Source organism: Jaculus jaculus, chromosome 8 (genome assembly GCF_020740685.1).
Source record: "Jaculus jaculus isolate mJacJac1 chromosome 8, mJacJac1.mat.Y.cur, whole genome shotgun sequence".
In the NCBI taxonomy this organism is placed as follows: domain Eukaryota; kingdom Metazoa; phylum Chordata; class Mammalia; order Rodentia; family Dipodidae; genus Jaculus; species Jaculus jaculus.
This window is the reverse complement of record NC_059109.1, coordinates 59491294-59497529: the sequence shown is the minus strand read 5'-3', so window position 1 is coordinate 59497529 and position 6236 is coordinate 59491294. Positions and strand designations below refer to the sequence as shown.

Genomic DNA, 6236 nt, shown 5'->3' with positions numbered 1-6236 from the left:
CAGGAATATAAAGGAGATGCCTGACTGGTTCGTGGAAGCAGAGGACTGACCCACAGAGGCCAGCCCTCCCAGGTGTCTCAGACTGGGGAAGCAGTAGGAGTTGCTGTAGCAATCATAGATGAGACAGAATCAGATGTGAGTTCTGGTTCTGCGAAGTAGGTTCACTCTCTGGGCCTCTGTTCCTAACTAAACTGTTAAAAAGAAAAAAACAAAACCCTATCTTATTTCTGTTTCTTCTTTGACAAGCATGCCAACCCACTACCTTTATTCTTATTCAAACATTGACATCTTAGCTAGAGAAATAGGATAAAGGAAATGTATAAAAAGGGATACAAATAGGAAAGGAAGAGGTCAAATGATCCCTGTTTGCAGATGACATGATTCTATACTTTATAAACCCTATGGACTCCATTAGAAAGCTTTGAAATATAATAAACTCTTTTGGTAAAGTTGTGGGATACAAAAGCAGTATACCATAGCACTGGTTTTTACATATAGCAATAACAAACATGCTGAGAAAGAAATTAGGAAAAATATTCCCATCACAATGCCTGCAAAACTTAAAATATGTAGGAATAAATCTAACCAAGGGAGTGAAAGACCTCTACAAGGAAACCTTGAAGACACTGAAAACAGAAATTTAAGATGACACTAGATGCCCTTAGATTTGCAGAATTAATATTATGAAGATGGCAATTCTGATAGAGAACAGGGAGAAGAAACTCATTAGGTACTTAGGGAAGGACCTTGAAAATTAGCAGTTTTGTATTTTGTCCTTGCCTGGGAATGTAAAGTTAAAGTAAATGTTAGAATTAAAGAAGGAAAATTAAAAAAAAAATAATGAGAAAGAGCAAAAACACTTGCATCTGTGTGTGAGATCCAAGCTGATTAGATAAGAAATGACAGGGCTCTGGGATAAACAGCAAAGACAGTCTCAGCAGGCATTGGCTGGTTGATTCTGTTTTGCTTCTCCATTGCAAACCAAGTCACCAAGACAAAGAGGAACATGACCAGTCCCCTGCCTGGAAGAGAGACATATAGACTTGTTGTGAGGATTAATGACTGGGACAGACTTCTCCATATCTCAGTCTAGTCATTTTAAAGATCAACTTAATTTTCTAGCAAAAAAAAAAAAAAAAAGCCTTAGAAGATAAAGAAATTATTGACAACCCACCTTCATGGATCACTTGTTGAATAGTTAATTATATTTAAATTAGCTAACCATGAAGTGGATTCTATGACTTATTCATAACCTCTTTATTTTGGTCTGACCATATGGTTTTCAATCTTTTGGAACTGGTTTCCAGGAGGAATGTGGAAAGATTTGGAACTATAGATTAGAGAAACTTTACAGTGCTATAAGCAGAGCCTAGTGGGCCTTTCTGATGAGAGAGTTTGAAAGACCAAAATGGATGAGAGAAATTTGGACTGTGTAGGCTTGTCTTCTAAGATGTCAGGAAAGAAAGGATTTTATTGGGAACTGGGCTAGTCCCAATTCATGTGATACTCTGGCAAAGAGGCTGATTTCACTCTCCTTGTGTTCTGAGAACTTGAGAAAAGTTGAATTTAAAAATAATGGAAGAGGGATGATTGCTGGGAGAAAGCACAGTGCAGAGGGATGTGAAAAATGTAAAATATGGCACAGGACCGGTGTGATTAGGTTACTGGTATCAGGCACCAAGACTATAACTGCCTCAGCTTTGTCAGAGAGATTGCCACCCTGAGGATGGAGAAAATCCTCTGCTTTGGGACAGTAGGAGAGATGTCCTGGAGGCATGACCTAGCCCATTGAAGGAGGAGAGTTTTCTGCTCCTCAGGGTCAGTCTTCATCCCCATCTGGCAGAATAACTTGGTAGCTTTGTCCACATATTGCTGGTGATGAAGGCATTGTGAAAGTAGGAGCTATGGATTCATGTGCAGTTCCAGAGTACAGCTGAGGCCTGCAGTGTGAAGTTGGCAGAGTTGATGTTCCTTCAAGGAGGTTCTGTGAGGCCACTGTATGATGCTATGGAAATGAACCATGGGTTGTGAGAGATGCCAGGACCATGGTGCCAGTAATATTTATGGGCTTGGGGCCGGTCCTGTCCAAGAGAGGGCTGAGAGCATCACAGCTGAGGATGCAACTCTCAAAGCCTTTTGGAGCCCAGAGTATGTCATCATGAGTCCTGGATTCTGGCCGTGGAAGTTGCACTATTTGATGTTTGCCATGTTAGTTTTCAGTCTTTTAGTTTGGCCTTTCCTTACTATGTACCTTTTCTTCCTTTTTGGAATGGGAATATTTAATCTGTGTTGTTATGTGTTTTAAGTATGCTATGTGCATTTTTATTTTATAGGGCTTACAGTTAAGAGACTATCTTTTATCTCAAATGAGACACTAGAATTTGTGCTTTTGAACATTGGTGGGTCTGGTAAAGACTATGAGAACTTTTAAACTTAAACTACTCTGAATGCATTTTGTCTCACTAAATGGTCATAATTCAAGGACTGAATATGATAATTTGATTGTATAATGTCCCTGCAGCCTCATATGTCTGTGATTAAGACTCATTAATTAAGTAATCCCCAACTAGTGGAGGCTTTAGGAGGTAGAGCCTTACTGGAGGAGGTGTGTTTCTGGAGGTGGACTTTGGCTGGTACAGCTCAGCCCCAGTTACCACACTCCACATTTTACATCTCCCAGGCTCATGTGCTTGGCTGTATGTTCCTGCTATGCTCCCCCTACCCTGATGACACTTCCCTTCAAAACTCTAAGACAGAAATAATCCCTTTTCTTTCATAAATTGCTTCTGGCTAGTCATTTAATCTCTCATACTATATAGCCTATTGCCACTACTATTGGTTGCCTACTACAACAAAATGGTAATTGCCTCTTTTTGAAAACACACCATCCTCTGGTTGGAGAACATGTAATGATAAATCTGGATCTGATCTGGAAACCACCTCCCCATCAGTGAGCATTCCTAGGACCAGTAGGTGCTATGGAGACTGCTGATTGTTTATTTTTTCAAAGAACCAGCTAGCTCTTTGTTTCATCAATTTTCTTAGTTGTTTTCTTAGCTTCCAATTCATTAATTTCTGCTCTGATCTAAATTATTTCTTTCCATCTGGAGTTTCTTGGGTTGGATACTTTTTGTTTTTCCGATGCTTTTAGGTTGATTTGGGATCTCTCTGTCTTTGTTATGAGGCATTTTGTGCAATGAATTTTCCTGAGTACTGTCTTCATTGTGTCCCATAAGATTTGCTGTTTTGTTTTTTCATTGTCATTCATTTCTATAAATTTTGCAATTTCATTTATCATTTCACCCACTACCCACTTATTGTTTAAGAGTGTGTTGTTTGGTTTCTAGGAGTTGGTTGGTTCCTGGTGCATCTTTCATTGTTAATTTCTAACAATACAGCATTATGATCTGATCTCATGCAGGAAATTATGTTGATCTTCCTAAATATATGGAGACAGGCTTTATGACCCAGTATGTGATCTATTTTAGAGAAGATTCCATGGGCTTCTGAGAAGAATGTGTAATCTGGGAATTTTGGGTAGTATGCTCTGTAGATGTTCTTTAGGTCTAGTTGATATATGTTGTTGCTGACCTCTCTTACTTCCCTGTTTATTTTCTGTTTAGATGATCTATCTTTTGCTGATAGTGGAGTATTGAAGGCCCCAACTATGATAGTGTTGCTGGTTATTTCTATTTTATTGTCAAGTAGGTTTTGTTTTTTTTTTTTACCCCCTCCCTTAAGTCATGTTCCTTAACTCCTTAAAGCAACAGCAAAATGGTAGAAGTCAGCTGTGCAACAGGAAGAGCCAGGAATTCTTTTGCACTACAGCGTAACCAAGGATGGGGAATCAAGTAGGTTTTTTTAATGAATTGTGATGCACCTAGATTTGGTGCATAAAGATTAATGGTTGTGATATCCTCTTGTTGGATCATTCCCTTGATAAGTAAGAAGTGGCCTTTTTTGATTACTTTTGGTTTGAAGTCCAATATAAGTATAGCTACATGTGCGTGCTTCTTATTCCGTTTGCTTGGAATATCATTTTTCACCCTTTCACCCTGAAGATGTGTCTATCTTTAGTGGTGAGGTGGGTTTCTTGAAGACAGGAGATTGAGGGGTCTAATTTTATGATCAACCCTGTTAGCTTATGTCTCTTTATGACTGAATTAAGGCCATTCATATTTAGGGTAATAACTTTGAGGTTTGATTTAATACCTGCCATATTGTGGTGGTTTAGGTGGTTTGGTGTTTTCTTGACCTTTGTAGTTTTTGTGCTTTCATGAAGTTTGGTTATTGTGATCTGCTTCTTGTAGACAGTTGAGGTTGATTATTTGAATCTTCTGTGTGATGCATTCCCTACTCTCTGTAAGCTTGGCTTTGTGCTCATATAGTTGTAAAGCTGAGTTTCATCATGGGAAGTTTTTCTTTCACCATCTATTATGAGGGATACTTTTACTGGGTAGAGTAGTTTGGATTGGAAGGCATAAGTTCTTAGAGTTTGGAGTGTTTTATTCCATGCCCTTCTGGCTTTTTGGGTTTCCATTGAGAAGTCTGAAGTAATTCTGATGGTGTTTCCTTTATATGTAATGTGTTGTCTCTCCCTAACTGCCTTTATAACTTTCTCTTTGTGATCAATATTTGGAGTCTTAATGATAATATGTCTTGGAGAATTTCTGCTTTGGTCCAGACTGTTTGGAGTTATGCTAGCTTCTTGTAACTTGATGGGACTTTCTTTTGAGAGAGTGGGAAAGTTTCCTTCAGTAATTTTGTTGAATAAGTTTTCCATGCTTTTGGTCTGTATTTCTTCCCCTCTGGTATTCCTATGATTCGAATATTGAGTAGGGTATCCTTCAGTTCCCTCATGTCCTGTTCACAGAAAATTTTGAACTTGTTGAAACTTTTGGACTCACAAACTGTTTCTTTTGTTTTGTCTTCCAGTTCTGAGTTTCTGTCTCCCACATATCTGATTCTATTCTTGAGAGCTTCTGTAGAGTTTTGGGCTTGTTCAATCTGGCTTGTATTTTCTACTGACTTTTTATGTATAGTTTCCAACACTCTGCCAAGTTCCCTTATCATGTCATTTTTTGATTTTCTTAATGCTTCTTGGAGTTCATCTTTGTATTTTTTTTATGTCTTCATTGAGCTTAGCCAGCTGATTATTGAGGTTGTCTTTTTAAATTTTTTGTCCTTCAGATCATTTAACTGTCTTAGGAACCCTTCCTGCTTCTTTTCTAGTAGGTATAATCCAGTGAGTACATCATTTATACAATTATTGGCCCTTTGTTGAGTTTCTGCAAATTCTTCTTTTTGCTTGGCCAGGGTTGCATAGTTTGTCTCTTCATTTTGGGGTTCTGAGCCTATTGTCTCTACTATATTTTGAATAGAGACATCCATTGTGGGACTGGGCAATCTGGATTTACTTGCATCTGATTTTTCATGCTATTCCTTTTTAGCCATGGTCTGCCCATCACAAGGCTTTAGAAAGCCCAGGGTGTGGGATGCTAGCCTGCTGGCCAGGGGTGGGAGGGCAGTGGTAAGTGGGATGGTGATTACCCACTGAGTTTAGAAAGGCTAGGGTGTAGACACTAGCCTGTGTTCCTTTTTTGGGGAGTGAGAGGGGGCAGAGGCAAGTGGGATGGTGATTGAGTGCTGGCTTAGAGGGGCTGGATGGGAATGGCCACTGGGCTGGTGTTCATGTGTGGGGGGTCAGCAGGCTGGGCAGGAATGGCAGTTGAGTGTGTGGGGTCAACAAGGCTTGATGGGTCTTGCCTTTTCTTCTGCATGGAGTGAGGAGAGTTTAGGTGGATGCCATCTTGACCAAAAGTCCCACCAGGTCTCTGTACTTTTTATAGGTGTATTTAAGTGGTTAATCCCATCTTGGTTTCCTTTTCATAGGTTACGTAAATGAAGGAGGAATCATCCATTTCTTCAGATTTCCAAACTTTTTTGAATACATGTTCTTTAAGTATGTTCATATGATTTACTGAATTTCTTCAGTATCTGTTATTGTGGTGCCTTTTTCATCTCTAACTTTTTTTTTGTCTTTTCTCTCTTTTTTTTTTGGTCAGATTTGTTAAGGGTTTATCAGTCTTGTTTACCATTTCAAAGAACCAACTCTTGTTTCATTGATTCTTCAGAGTGTTTATTTGGCTTCTGTTTCATTAATTTCTACCCTCATCTTTATTATTTCTTCCCATCTACTGATTTTTGGTTTGCCTTGTTCTTCTTTTTCTAAAGCC

The 6236-nt window shown here is 38.9% G+C and overlaps 1 non-coding gene across 1 annotated transcript; it reads right to left on the bottom strand.

Moving 5' to 3' along the window:
- Positions 1–3741: 3741 nt before the first annotated feature.
- LOC123463217 lies at positions 3742–3871 on the bottom strand. Its single transcript, XR_006638808.1, has one exon. It is a non-coding gene; the product is annotated as a small nucleolar RNA SNORA46 (small nucleolar RNA).
- Between the last annotated feature and the right edge of the window lie 2365 nt (positions 3872–6236).